This window comes from Bacillus rossius, unplaced genomic scaffold (genome assembly GCF_032445375.1).
Source record: "Bacillus rossius redtenbacheri isolate Brsri unplaced genomic scaffold, Brsri_v3 Brsri_v3_scf847, whole genome shotgun sequence".
NCBI lineage: Eukaryota > Metazoa > Arthropoda > Insecta > Phasmatodea > Bacillidae > Bacillus > Bacillus rossius.
The window spans coordinates 1-15,000 of record NW_026963082.1 but is presented as its reverse complement, the minus strand read 5'-3'; the positions used below and the strand labels follow the sequence as shown (position 1 = coordinate 15,000).

General features: G+C 51.5%; 2 non-coding genes across 2 annotated transcripts; both read right to left on the bottom strand.

The window, feature by feature from the left end:
* Nucleotides 1-242: 242 nt before the first annotated feature.
* On the bottom strand, nucleotides 243-398 carry LOC134545716 (5.8S ribosomal RNA). Its single transcript, XR_010078737.1, has one exon. It is a non-coding gene; the product is annotated as a 5.8S ribosomal RNA (ribosomal RNA).
* Nucleotides 399-1,166: 768 nt separating this feature from the next.
* On the bottom strand, nucleotides 1,167-3,157 carry LOC134545717 (small subunit ribosomal RNA). Its single transcript, XR_010078738.1, has one exon. It is a non-coding gene; the product is annotated as a small subunit ribosomal RNA (ribosomal RNA).
* Between the last annotated feature and the right edge of the window lie 11,843 nt (nucleotides 3,158-15,000).

Here is a 15,000-nt window from a genome sequence, read left to right as displayed (position 1 = left end):
AGTCCAACACTAATCGGAAAATAACTTCACATCCTCTCTCAGTTTTAAAGAGACGCAGACTGGCATCCGCGAACTCTCACAATGAGCGGGAGACACACCGCACCTGCTGGACAATTTTTGGCGCGGGCGAGACAATCCAGGGATGTCTACAAGCTCTGCCTCAGTAAACCAATGATGGCAGAAGTGTTTCCACACTCAGGAGATTCTTTTGAAAAGAACACTTCTTTGTTTTATAGAGAATTGGACCCTCAGACGGGTGTGGTCCGGGAATGGAATCCCAGGGACCGCAATGTGCGTTCAAAATGTCGATGTTCATGTGTCCTGCAGTTCACACGACGACGCGCAGTTTGCAGCGCCCTTCATCGACCCACGAGCCAAGTGATCCACCGTTCAGGGTTGTCAGAATATTTTTTTCTCAGGCCTCGCGGTTTCCCGCAAGGCCTATCACATTGTTATCAAGACATCAATCCAGTAGTGCATTCTTTCACAACTTCATCTTATGGCTGTGACCTGCCCCGTAGAATATAATTCTCAGGGGGCCACGACCGACATGCACTACGCAGTAACCTGCCGCCCACAGGAAATCTGCGAGTTCTCACTACAGAAAAAAAAACCATTGGCAAGCACAGTCTTACAAACAAGGGTTGGCAAAGCTAGCATTTGCTCCCTCGTCGCCTAAGACCATGGTCAAGCCCCGTCACGATCTCCCGCAGACGGTTTGGTTCCTTCAGCAAGGATAATCCTTCTACCAGCTCATCACCAGTGGACTGACAACATTTCTCCGACACTCAGGCTTTCCCTTTATTGTCAATTTTTGTTCCAGCCAGAAGTGCGTTATTTCACTTTTTTATTTTCTCATGGCTGTGACCTGCCCCGTAGAATATAATTCTCAGGGCGCCACGACCAACATCCATACATATTTTTTTTTGTGCCACCGATGATGCGAAGGCACAAGAAAAGATCCACATTGGACCACCAGGCCACACCCTTGTTCCTCGGTCCCTGGCAACCTAGCAGGGTCGCCTCCACTGCCTTAGAAATCCGCCTCGATTCCAATGTAAGGATTTCCAGGCAATGGAGAGTCGGGACCTATCGGGTCATAGGGCGCAAGGCCAGAGGCCACCTTCCGTTCAAATGTGATCCAGCCTCATTTTCTCCATGGCCGTTAATGATCCTTCCGCAGGTTCACCTACGGAAACCTTGTTACGACTTTTACTTCCTCTAAATGATCAAGTTTGGTCATCTTTCCAGCAACATCAGCGGCTCGCGAAGAGCCGTCGCGCACCGGTCTGAAGACCTCACTAAATCATTCAATCGGTAGTAGCGACGGGCGGTGTGTACAAAGGGCAGGGACGTAATCAACGCGAGCTTATGACTCGCGCTTACTGGGAATTCCTCGTTCATGGGGTACAATTGCAAGCCCCAATCCCTAGCACGAAGGAGGTTCAACGGGTTACCCGGCCCTTTCGGGCTAGGAGGACACGCTGATTCCTTCAGTGTAGCGCGCGTGCGGCCCAGAACATCTAAGGGCATCACAGACCTGTTATTGCTCAATCTCGTGCGGCTAGAAGCCGCCTGTCCCTCTAAGAAGATCATTTGTCGCCGGTAGCACGAAGGGATACCGGAAGCGACTAGTTAGCAGGCCAGAGTCTCGTTCGTTATCGGAATTAACCAGACAAATCGCTCCACCAACTAAGAACGGCCATGCACCACCACCCACCGAATCAAGAAAGAGCTCTCAATCTGTCAATCCTTCCGGTGTCCGGGCCTGGTGAGGTTTCCCGTGTTGAGTCAAATTAAGCCGCAGGCTCCACTCCTGGTGGTGCCCTTCCGTCAATTCCTTTAAGTTTCAGCTTTGCAACCATACTTCCCCCGGAACCCAAAAGCTTTGGTTTCCCGGAAGCTGCCCGCCGAGTCATCGGAGGAACTTCGGCGGATCGCTAGCTGGCATCGTTTATGGTTAGAACTAGGGCGGTATCTGATCGCCTTCGAACCTCTAACTTTCGTTCTTGATTAATGAAAACACACATGGCAAATGCTTTCGCTTAGGTTCGTCTTGCGACGATCCAAGAATTTCACCTCTAACGTCGCAATACGAATGCCCCCGTTTGTCCCTGTTAATCATTACCTCGGGTTCCGAAAACCAACAAAATAGAGAACCGAGGTCCTATTCCATTATTCCATGCACACAATATTCAGGCGAAACACTGCCTGCTTTGAGCACTCTAATTTGTTCAAAGTAAACGTGCCGGCCCACCTCGACACTCGGTGAAGAGCACCGCGGTAGGATTGCATCGGACCGCCGACGCGCGGGGCCCAAGCATGCACCCCGGGACGAAACACCCGCATCCAACCCGGCCTCCGCGAAGAGGTTACGAGAGGAGGGGCGAACGCCCGAGGGAAGGGGCTTGCCGCGGCCGACCGCATCCACCGGCAGGACGTCCGCACGGGCATGCCAGTTAGACACCGACGAACGGTGAACCGACAGCGTGGGACACAAGTCCAACTACGAGCTTTTTAACCGCAACAACTTTAATATACGCTATTGGAGCTGGAATTACCGCGGCTGCTGGCACCAGACTTGCCCTCCAATGGATACTCGTTAAAGGGTTTAAAGTGTTCTCATTCCGATTACGGGGCCTCGGATGAGTCCCGTATCGTTATTTTTCGTCACTACCTCCCCGTGCCGGGAGTGGGTAATTTGCGCGCCTGCTGCCTTCCTTGGATGTGGTAGCCGTTTCTCAGGCTCCCTCTCCGGAATCGAACCCTGATTCCCCGTTACCCGTTACAACCATGGTAGGCGCAGAACCTACCATCGACAGTTGATAAGGCAGACATTTGAAAGATGCGTCGCCGGTACGGAGACCGTGCGATCAGCACAAAGTTATCCAGAGTCACCAAAGCAAACGGACGCAGACGAGCCACGCCGATTGGTTTTGATCTAATAAAAGCATCCCTCCCATTTCTGGTCGGGACTCAGTTCAGCATGTATTAGCTCTAGAATTACCACAGTTATCCAAGTCATGTGGTACGATCTAAGGAACCATAACTGATTTAATGAGCCATTCGCGGTTTCACCTTATTTTGGCTTGCACTTAGACATGCATGGCTTAATCTTTGAGACAAGCATATGACTACTGGCAGGATCAACCAGGGAGCTGCTAGCAGCTTTTTTTTTCGTTCGGAGGAACCTCCCGGGTCCGCAGAGCACCGGGTCCGAATCTTATGATGTACATTTTTTTTTCCTTCTGTATCAACAAGTACGGGGGCGACTTCCCAATATCGACACCCGCTTTGCAATTGCAAAGTCTTTCCTTCCATCTCTAATTAATTTTCCTAGGGAGTAGGCGAGGCCAAACTTCCAAGGCTTTCACTGGCGAATATATCGCGCTCTTAGAAACTCGCATGGTACTTGGCGAGTGGATTTCAAATTATATGATCGGTGCCCACATTCGGGCGCGGCCCACTGCGGGAGCAGACCGTTGGCCCGTGGGCTCGCTGTGAACTAATTTGCCCACTGGTCCGAAAAGTATTCATTTCTAAACACCTTTGGCCAGGGCTGAAGACCGCGACTAACCCCTTTGAAACTTGTCTCTCAGGGAGCTGCGATCCATCAAACATTTCATTGTTAACAGAGGGGAACCATTACTTGGTTAAGACGATAGGACACGCGTTCCCCACCATTTCGCATCCAATCGAATTGCCGCACAAGAGCTCGTTACCTGAGAAAGGTATAGCATTGGCTCGCAGCTAGTGTATTGCAGTTCAGACAGATAGGCCACTTTAGATAGTTCTTAGTGTTCACAGTTATCACCAAGACTAGACCCATATGGATTTAATTCTTCAAGGAGCAGCGGTCCACCAATAAGAGAGATGAAGACATGTTTTCGGATGGCCACAACGCCCCCTCGCCACCCAAATGTGCATGTTTTAAGTGTACATTGGGAGTCGACGGAACATCGGGAGTCCGCTTGCTTTCTCCGGATCAGCTGCCACCCCCCTGATCTACCAGATAGACAAGAACATGTCTTCTCCACCAATCTCATCCACCGAAGCTCCGATCATGGCTTCTTCTACCTTTATACTGATATACCCCCACGGAGCAACATGCGGGCAAGGGAACTCTTGCTACCCTTCAGTAAAGCAGGTATCTCTTATAGATGGTGACTGCACCTTGGCCAGGATTGAAGACCGCGACTAACCCCTTTGAAACTTGTCTCTCAGGGAGCTGCGATCCATCAAACATTTCATTGTTAACAGAGGGGAACCATTACTTGGTTAAGACGATAGGACACGCGTTCCCCACCATTTCGCATCCAATCGAATTGCCGCACAAGAGCTCGTTACCTAAGAAAGGTATAGCATTGGCTCGCAGCTAGTGTATTGCAGTTCAGACAGATAGGCCACTTTAGATAGTTCTTAGTGTTCACAGTTATCACCAAGACTAGACCCATATGGAATTAATTCTTCAAGGAGCAGCGGTCCACCAATAAGAGAGATGAAGACATGTTTTCGGATGGCCACAACGCCCCCTCGCCACCCAAATGTGCATGTTTCAAGTGTACATTGGGAGTCGACGGAACATCGGGAGTCCGCTTGCTTTCTCCGGATCAGCTGCCACCCCCCTGATCTACCAGATAGACAAGAACATGTCTTCTCCGCCAATCTCATCCACCGAAGCTCCGATCATGGCTTCTTCTACCTTTATACTGATATACCCCCACGGAGCAACATGCGGGCAAGGGAACTCTTGCTACCCTTCAGTAAAGCAGGTATCTCTTATAGATGGTGACTGCACCTTGGCCAGGATTGAAGACCGCGACTAACCCCTTTGAAACTTGTCTCTCAGGGAGCTGCGATCCATCAAACATTTCATTGTTAACAGAGGGGAACCATTACTTGGTTAAGACGACCGGACACGCGTTCCCCACCATTTCGCATCCAATCGAATCGCCGCACAAGAGCTCGTTACCTGAGAAAGGTATAGCATTGGCTCGCAGCTTGTGTATTGCAGTTCAGACAGATAGGCCACTTTAGATAGTTCTTCGTGTTCACAGTTAAGACCACGGCTAGACCCATATGGAATTAATTCTTCAAGGAGCAGCGGTACACCAAGCATTTCATTGTGTACTAGAAAGCACCTCTACCATGTAACAAACATACGACCACCAAATTTCTGCTTACTTCCCCCAGCGGATAGTATTTGCTAGTATCATCCACAAAGTAAATCAATTTTTTCAATGTACCGCTTCTTGGGGGAACTGGGCATGAATCAATCAAGCATTTTGAGGTAGCATGTCCGCTTCACCGCGAGGTGCTCTGAATACCATTATACATTCTTTTTCATCATCCACTTTCAGACCACTACAAGACCCATACTGAATTAATTCCTCAAGGAGCTGCAGTCCACAAAACATTTTACTGTGTACTAGAGGGCACCTCCACCATGTAACAGAAAACATACAACCTTCTTAATTTAATTCTGCATTGTTTCCCAGACGATTTGTTAGCCATACAACAGTACCATCCACAGTAATTCACCTCTTTGAAATCCAATGCATTGTAGAGAAACTGAGGTGGTAGCATTCAAACCGTTCTGTAATGTTAATTCTGCTTCATAGAAAGGTGCTACAGGTTCCACAATAATTAATTGGATATTTTTGCAATATATATAGGGCGAGAAAACTCGGGGGGACTCCCTTTTCATTTATGTACATATTCTTTCCATATTGCAAATAATTCCAATTTTTCCCGATTGCATGTCCCCCTAATATACCCAAAATGGGCCTATCGATGGGTTCACAAAGGTACCCAAAATATGAGATTTTGACTGAAAGAGGCTGGCTAACTTCCGGGAACATGATCATAGGAAATAGGTCAAAATCCCGAATCGCAGTTGTTTACGAACAACCACGAACGGAGACTTAAAATAACCTATAAGGCTGGAATTCATGGGGCCTGTATAACAGGCATTTACACAGACTCTCGGGAGGGAGGGCTCTGTGGCCGGGAGAATTTTCTGGCTCCCCGCCCGAAACTTTTCAGAGTCCCTAATGCCTGCTTGAATGTGAATAAGCAGAGCCCGGTAGCTGATATTTTGCCGGGGTGTGGAGGCCCCGGTCGCCGCCAAATTCCTCTGGTCACAGCTTGTGTTAATACACATGTTAATTTTACATGCAAACCACCAATGACAATTTTCCTCGGCCGCGGAGGCCTCGGTCGCCGCCAGAATTTTCTGGTTCCCGCTCAATATATTGCAGAGTCCTGCAGGCCTGCTTCTGTAGGAATATGCAGAGCCCGGTAGCTGATATTTTGCCGGGGTGAGGAGGCCTCGGTCGCCGCCAAATTCCTCTCATCCCAGCTTGTGTTAATACACATGTTAATTTTACATGCAAAACCACCAATTACCATTTCCTCGGCCGCGGAGGCCTCGGTCGCCGGGAGATTTTCCTGGCTCCCCGCTCAATATACTGCACAGTCCCGCAGGCCTGTCTCCAGTGGAATACACACAGTCCGAGAGCCGAAAATTTGCCGGGGTGTGGAGGCCTCGGTCGCCAACAGATTGCCATAGGCTCTGGCTGCAATATTTACCGTGTATTTTTTCCCTCCAGAGACACCACTACACCCTATATAACCCAAAATGGGCCTTGACGCGTGTACACGCGGAGCCCGAGCGCCGAGAGTTCTCCCGGCCGCGGAGGCCTCGGTCGCCGGGAGAATTTCAACGGCCCCTGCTCGAAATTTTTCTAAGTCCAGAATGCCTGCTTCTCCCAGCCTGTGTTAATACACATGTTAATTTAACATGTAAAATCACCAAGGACCATTTCCTCGGCCGCGGAGGCCTCGGTCACCGCCAGAATTTTCTGGCTGCCCGCTCCCCATGGGTAGACGCGCTGCCCAAGCGCCGAGAGTTCTCCCGGCCGCGGAGGCCTCGGTCGCCGGGAGAATTTCTCCGGCCCCTGCTCGAAATTTTTCAAAGTCCAGAATGCCTGCTTCTCCCAGCATGTGTTAATACACATGTTAATTTAACATGTAATATTACCAATGACCTTTTCCTCGGCCGCGGAGGCCTCGGTCGCCGCCAGAATTTTCTGGCTGCCCGCTCCCCATGGGTAGACGCGGAGCCCGAGCGCCGAGAGTTCTCCCGGCCGCGGAGGCCTCGGTCGCCGGGAGAATTTCTCCGGCCCCTGCTCGAAATTTTTCAAAGTCCAGAATGCCTAGTTCTCCCAGCCTGTGTTAATACACATGTTAATTTAACATGTAAAATTACCAAGGATTATTATCCCGGCCGCAGAGGCCTCGGTCGCCGCCAGAAATTTCTGGCTCCCCGCTCAATGTATTGCAGAGTCCCGCAGGCTTGCTTCTCCAAGCCTGTGTTAATACACATGTTAATTTAACATGTAAAATTACAGAGGATTATTTCCCCGGCCGCGGAGGCCTCGGTCGCCGCCAGAATTTTCTGGCTGCCCGCTCAATGTATTGCAGAGTCCCGCAGGCTTGCTTCTCCAAGCCTGTGTTAATACACATGTTAATTTAACATGCAAAATCACCAATGACAAATTCCTCGGCCGCGGAGGCCTCGATCGCCGGGAAAATGTTCTGGCTCCCTGCTCGAATTTTTTTTCTAAGTCCCGATTCGCTATTACAGGCTGGCGCACGGAGTCCGAGGGGCGTAAATATGCCGGGTAGTGGTGCCTTCCGTCGCCGAGACATTTTACAATTGCCTGGGAGCAGTATTTAACATGTTAATTTTTTCCCCTCGTGACACCACTACCCCCTATATAACGCAAAATGGGCCTTGCCAAGGGGGCGCGCAACGCCCGAGCGCGGGCGTTTTTCCCGGCCGCCGAGACCTCCATCGCCGGGAGAATGTCTTCAGCTATTTGCTAGATTTCCCGATTCGCCCCGCACGACAAACAACCACGAACGAGGTGGTTTTCGAGAGTTCTCCCGGCCGCGGAGGCCTCGGTCGCAGGGAGAATTTCCCTGGCCCCTGCTCGAAATTTTTCTAAGTCCAGAATGCCTGCATCTCCCAGCCTGTGTTAAAACACATGTTAATTTAACATGTAAAATTACCAATGACCATTTCCTCGGCCGCAGAGGCCTCGGTCGCAGCCAGAATTTTCTGGCTCCCTGCTCAATATATTGCAGAGTCCCGCATGCTTGCTTCTCCAAGCCTGTGTTAATACACATGTTAATTTAACATGTAAAATTACCGAGGATTATTTCCCCGGCCGCGGAGGCCTCGGTCGCCGCCAGAAATTTCTGGCTCCCCGCTCAATATATTGCAGCGACCCGCAGGCTTGCTTCTCCCAGCCTGTGTTAATACACATGTTAATTTAACATGTAAAATCACCAAGGACCATTTCCTCGGCCGCGGAGGCCTCGGTCGCCGCCAGAATTTTCTGGCTGCCCGCTCCCCATGTGTAGACGCGGAGCCCGAGCGCCGAGAGTTCTCCCGGCCGCGGAGGCCTCGTAGCCGGGAGAATTTCTCGGGCCCCTGCTCGAAATTTTTCTAAGTCCAGAATGCCTGCTTCTCCCAGCCTGTGTTAATACACATGTTAATTTAACATGTAATTTTACCAATGACCTTTTCCTCGGCCGCGGAGGCCTCGGTCGCCGCCAGAATTTTCTGGCTCCCGGCTCAATATATTACAGAGTCCCGCAGGCCTGTCTCCAGTGGAATACACACAGTCCGAGAGCCGAAAATTTGCCGGGGTGTGGAGGCCTCGGTCGCCAACAGATTGCCATAGGCTCTGGCTGCAATATTTACCGTGTATTTTTTCCCTCCAGAGACACCACTACCCCCCTATAAAACCCAAAATAGGCCTTGCGGTGGGTACACGCAGAGCCCGAGCGCCGAAGTTCTCCCGGCCGCGGAGGCCTCGGTCGCCGGGAGAATTTCTCCGGCCCCTGCTCGAAATTTTTCAAAGTCCAGAATGCCTGCTTCTCCCAGCCTGTGTTAATACACATGTTAATTTAACATGTTAAATTATCGAGGATTATTTCCCCGGCCGTGGAGGCCTCGGTCGCCGCCAGAATTTTCTGGCTCCCCGCTCAATATATTGCAGAGTCCCGCAGGCTTGCTTCTCCCAGCCTGTGTTAATACACATGTTAATTTAACATGTAAAATCACCGAGGACCATTTCCTCGGCCGCGGAGGCCTCGGTCGCCGCCAGAATTTTCTGGCTCACCTCTCAATGTATTGCAGAGTCCCGCAGGCTTGGTTCTCCAAGCCTGTGTTAATACACATGTTAATTTAACATGTAAAATTACCGAGGATTATTTCCCCGGCCGCGGAGGCCTCGGTCGCCGCCAGAATTTTCTGGCTCCCCGCTCAATGTATTGCAGAGTCCCGCAGGCTTGGTTCTCCAAGCCTGTGTTAATACACATGTTAATTTAACATGTAAAATTACCGAGGATTATTTCCCCGGCCACGGAGGCCTCGGTCGCCGACAGAATTGTCTGGCTCCCTGCTCGAATTTTTTCTAAGTCCCGATTCGCTATTACAGGCTGGCGCACGGAGTCAGAGGGGCGGGAATTCGCCGGGTAGTGGTGCCTTCCGTCGCCGAGACATTTTTCTATTGCCTGGAAGCTGTATTTAACATGTTAATTTTTTCCCCCTCGGGACACCACTACCCCCTATATAACCCAACATGGGCCTTGCCGCGGGTACACGCGGAGCCCGAGCGCCGAGTGTTCTCCCGGCCGCGGAGGCCTCGGTCGCCGGGAGAATTTCTCCGGCCCCTGCTCGAAATTTTTCAAAGTCCAGAATGCCTGCTTCTCCCAGCCTGTGTTAATACACATGTTAATTTAACATGTTAAATTACCGAGGATTATTTCCCCGGCCGTGGAGGCCTCGGTCGCCGCCAGAATTTTCTGGCTCCCCGCTCAATATATTGCAGAGTCCCGCAGGCTTGCTTTTCCCAGCCTGTGTTAATACACATGTTAATTTAACATGTAAAATTACCAATGACCATTTCCTCGGCCGCAGAGGCCTCGGTCGCCGCCAGAATTTTCTGGCTCCCCGCTCAATGTATTGCAGAGTCCCGCAGGCATGCTTCTCCAAGCCTGTGTTAATACACATGTTAATTTAACATGTTAAATTACCGAGGATTATTTCCCCGGCGTGGAGGCCTCGGTCGCCGCCAGAATTTTCTGGCTCCCCGCTCAATATATTGCAGAGTCCCGCAGGCTTGCTTTTCCCAGCCTGTGTTAATACACATGTTAATTTAACATGTAAAATCACCAAGGACCATTTCCTCGGCCGCGGAGGCCTCGGTCGCCGCCAGAATTTTCTGGCTTCCCGCTCCCCATGGGTAGACGCGGAGCCCGAGCGCCGAGAGTTCTCCCGGCCGCGGAGGCCTCGGTCGCCGGGAGAATTTCTCCGGCCCCTGCTCGAAATTTTTCAAAGTCTAGAATGCCTAGTTCTCCCAGCCTGTGTTAATACACATGTTAATTTAACATGTAAAATTACCAAGGATTATTATCCCGGCCGCAGAGGCCTCGGTCGCCGCCAGAAATTTCTGGCTCCCCGCTCAATGTATTGCAGCGTCCCGCAGGCTTGCTTCTCCAAGCCTGTGTTAATACACATGTTAATTTAACATGTAAAATTACAGAGGATTATTTCCCCGGCCGCGGAGGCCTCGGTCGCCGCCAGAATTTTCTGGCTGCCCGCTCAATGTATTGCAGAGTCCCGCAGGCTTGCTTCTCCAAGCCTGTGTTAATACACATGTTAATTTAACATGCAAAATCACCAATGACAAATTCCTCGGCCGCGGAGGCCTCGATCGCCGGGAAAATGTTCTGGCTCCCTGCTCGAATTTTTTTTCTAAGTCCCGATTCGCTATTACAGGCTGGCGCACGGAGTCCGAGGGGCGTAAATATGCCGGGTAGTGGTGCCTTCCGTCGCCGAGACATTTTACAATTGCCTGGGAGCAGTATTTAACATGTTAATTTTTTTCCCCCTCGGGACACCACTACCCCCTATATAACCCAAAATGGGCCTTGCCAAGGGGGCGCGCAACGCCCGAGCGCGGGCGTTTTTCCCGGCCGCCGAGGCCTCCATCGCCGGGAGAATGTCTTCAGCTATTTGCTAGATTTCCCGATTCGCCCCGCACGGCAAACAACCACGAACGAGGTGGTTTTCGAGAGTTCTCCCGGCCGCGGAGGCCTCGGTCGCCGGGAGAATTTCTCGGGCCCCTGCTCGAAATTTTTCTAAGTCCAGAATGCCTGCATCTCCCAGCCTGTGTTAAAACACATGTTAATTTAACATGTAAAATTACCAATGACCATTTCCTCGGCCGCAGAGGCCTCGGTCGCAGCCAGAATTTTCTGGCTCCCTGCTCAATATATTGCAGAGTCCCGCATGCTTGCTTCTCCCAGCCTGTGTTAATACACATGGTTATTTAACATGTAAAATTACCGAGGATTATTTCCCTGGCCGCAGAGGCCGCGGTCGCCGCCAGAATTTTCTGGCTCCCCGCTCAATGTATTGCAGAGTCCCGCAGGCTTGCTTCTCCAAGCCTGTGTTAATACACATGTTAATTTAACATGTAAAATTACCGAGGATTATTTCCCCGGCCGCGGAGGCCTCGGTCGCCGCCAGAATTTTCTGGCTCCCCGCTCAATATATTGCAGCGACCCCGCAGGCTTGCTTCTCCCCAGCCTGTGTTAATACACATGTTAATTTAACATGTAAAATTACCGAGGATTATTTCCCCGGCCGCGGAGGCTTCGGTCGCCGCCAGAATTTTCTGGCTCCCGGCTCAATATATTACAGAGTCCCGCAGGCCTGTCTCCAGTGGAATACACACAGTCCGAGAGCCGAAAATTTGCCGGGGTGTGGAGGCCTCGGTCGCCAACAGATTGCCATAGGCTCTGGCTGCAATATTTACCGTGTATTTTTTCCCTCCAGAGACACCACTACCCCCTATATAACCCAAAATGGGCCTTGCGGCGTGTACACGCGGAGCCCGAGCGCCGAAGTTCTCCCGGCCGCGGAGGCCTCGGTCGCCGGGAGAATTTCTCCGGCCCCTGCTCGAAATTTTTCAAAGTCCAGAATGCCTGCTTCTCCCAGCCTGTGTTAATACACATGTTAATTTAACATGTAAAATTACCGAGGATTATTTCCCCGGCCGCGGAGGCCTCGGTCGCCGCCAGAATTTTCTGGCTCCCCGCTCAATGTATTGCAGAGTCCCGCAGGCTTGCTTCTCCCAGCCTGTGTTAATACACATGTTAATTTAACATGTAAAATCATTGAGGACCATTTCCTCGGCCGCGGAGGCCTCGGTCGCCGCCAGAATTTTCTGGCTCCCCGCTCAATGTATTGCAGAGTCCCGCAGGCTTGCTTCTCCCAGCCTGTGTTAATACACATGTTAATTTAACATGTAAAATCAACAAGGACCATTTCCTCGGCCGCGGAGGCCTCGGTCGCCGCCAGAATTTTCTGGCTGCCCGCTCCCCATTGGTAGACGCGGAGCCCGAGCGCCGAGAGTTCTCCCGGCCGCGGAGGCCTCGGTCGCCGGGAGAATTTCTCCGGCCCCTGCTCGAAATTTTTCAAAGTCCAGAATGCCTGCTTCTCCCAGCATGTGTTAATACACATGTTAATTTAACATGTAATATTACCAATGACCTTTTCCTCGTCCGCGGAGGCCTCGGTCGCCGCCAGAATTTTCTGGCTGCCCGCTCCCCATGGGTAGACGCGCTGCCCGAGCGCCGAGATTTCTCCCGGCCGCGGAGGCCTCTGTCGCCGGGAGAATTTCTCTGGCCCCTGCTCGAAATTTTTCAAAGTCCAGAATGCCTAGTTCTCCCAGCCTGTGTTAATACACATGTTAATTTAACATGTAAAATTACCAAGGATTATTATCCCGGCCGCAGAGGCCTCGGTCGCCGCCAGAAATTTCTGGCTCCCCGCTCAATGTATTGCAGAGACCCGCAGGCTTGCTTCTCCAAGCCTGTGTTAATACACATGTTAATTTAACATGTAAAATTACCGAGGATTATTTCCCCGGCCGCGGAGGCCTCGATCGCCGCCAGAAATTTCTGGCTCCCCGCTCAATATATTGCAGCGACCCGCAGGCTTGCTTCTCCCAGCCTGTGTTAATACACATGTTAATTTAACATGTAAAATCACCAAGGACCATTTCCTCGGCCGCGGAGGCCTCGGTCGCCGCCAGAATTTTCTGGCTGCCCGCTCCCCATGTGTAGACGCGGAGCCCGAGCGCCGAGAGTTCTCCCGGCCGCGGAGGCCTCGGTCGCCGCCAGAATTTTCTGGCTCCCCGCTCAATGTATTGCAGAGTCCCGCAGGCTTGCTTCTCCAAGCCTGTGTTAATACACATGTTAATTTAACATGCAAAATCACCAATGACAATTTCCTCGGCCGCGGAGGCCTCCATCGCCGGGAGAATTTTCTGGCTCTCTGCTCGAATTTTTTCTAAGTCCCGATTCGCTATTACAGGCTGGCGCACGGAGTCCGAGGGGCGGAAATATGCCGGGTAGTGGTGCCTTCCGTCGCCGAGACATTTTACAATTGCCTGGGAGCAGTATTTAACATGTTAATTTTTTCCCCCTCGGGACACCACTACCCCCTATATAACCCAAAATGGGCCATGCAATGGGTGCCCACAACGCCCGAGCGCGGGCATTTTTCCCGGGCGCCGAGGCCTCGATCGCCGGGAGAATGTCTCCAGCTATTTGCATGATGTCCCGATTCGCCCCACAAGGCGAACAACCACGAACGAGGTGGTTTTCGTTCGTGGTTGTTTTCGTTCGTGGTTGTTTACTGTTCGTGGTTGTTTTCATTCGTGGTTGTTGTGCGTTCGTGGTTGTTGTCGTTCGGGGTTGTTTTCCGTTCGTGGTTGTTGTCGTTCGTGGTTGTTGTCGTTCGTGGTTGTTGTCGTTCGTGGTTGTTTTCCGTTCGTGGTTGTTTTACGTTCGTGGTTGTTTTCGAGGCAATTGGTACTTTGAAAATTTCAATCGGTTAGCTAGAAAAAATTCTCCCGGCGGTGATTGCCTTGATCGCCGGGAGAATTTTCTGGCTCCCCGATAAAATTTTTTCCAAGTCCCGATTCGCTCTTACTAGCTGGCGCACGGAGTCCGAGGGGCGGGAATTCGCCGGGTAGTGGTGTGTTCCGTCGCCGAGACATTTTCCTATTGCCTGGAAGCAGTATTTAACATGTTAATTTTTTCCCCCTCGGGACACCACTACCCCCTATATAACACAAAATGGGCCTTGCCGCGGGTACACCCGGAGCCCGAGCGCCGAGAGTTCTCCCGGCCGCAGAGGCCTCGGTCGCCGGAGATTTTCTCCGGCCCCTGCTCGAAATTTTCCAAAGTCCAGAATGCCTGCTTCTCCCAGCCTGTGTTAATACACATGTTAATTTAACATGTAAAATCACCAAGGACCATTTCCTCGGCCGCGGAGGCCTCGGTCGCCGCCAGAATTTTCTGGCTGCCCGCTCCCCAAGGGTAGACGCGGAGCCCGAGCGCCGAGAGTTCTCCCGGCCGCGGAGGCCTCGGTCGCCGGGAGAATTTCTCCGGCCCCTGCTCGAAATTTTTCAAAGTCCAGAATGCCTGCTTCTCCCAGCATGTGTTAATACACATGTTAATTTAACATGTAATATTACCAATGACCTTTTCCTCGGCCGCGGAGGCCTCGGTCGCCGCCAGAATTTTCTGGCTGCCCGCTCCCCATGGGTAGACGCGGAGCCCGAGCGCCGAGAGTTCTCCCGGCCGCGGAGGCCTCGGTCGCCGGGAGAATTTCTCCGGCCCCTGCTCGAAATTTTTCAAAGTCCAGAATGCCTAGTTCTCCCAGCCTGTGTTAATACACATGTTAATTTAACATGTAAAATTACCAAGGATTATTATCCCGGCCGCAGAGGCCTCGGTCGCCGCCAGAAATTTCTGGCTCCCCGCTCAATGTATTGCAGAGTCCCGCAGGCTTGCTTCTCCAAGCCTGTGTTAATACACATGTTAATTTAACATGTAAAATTACAGAGG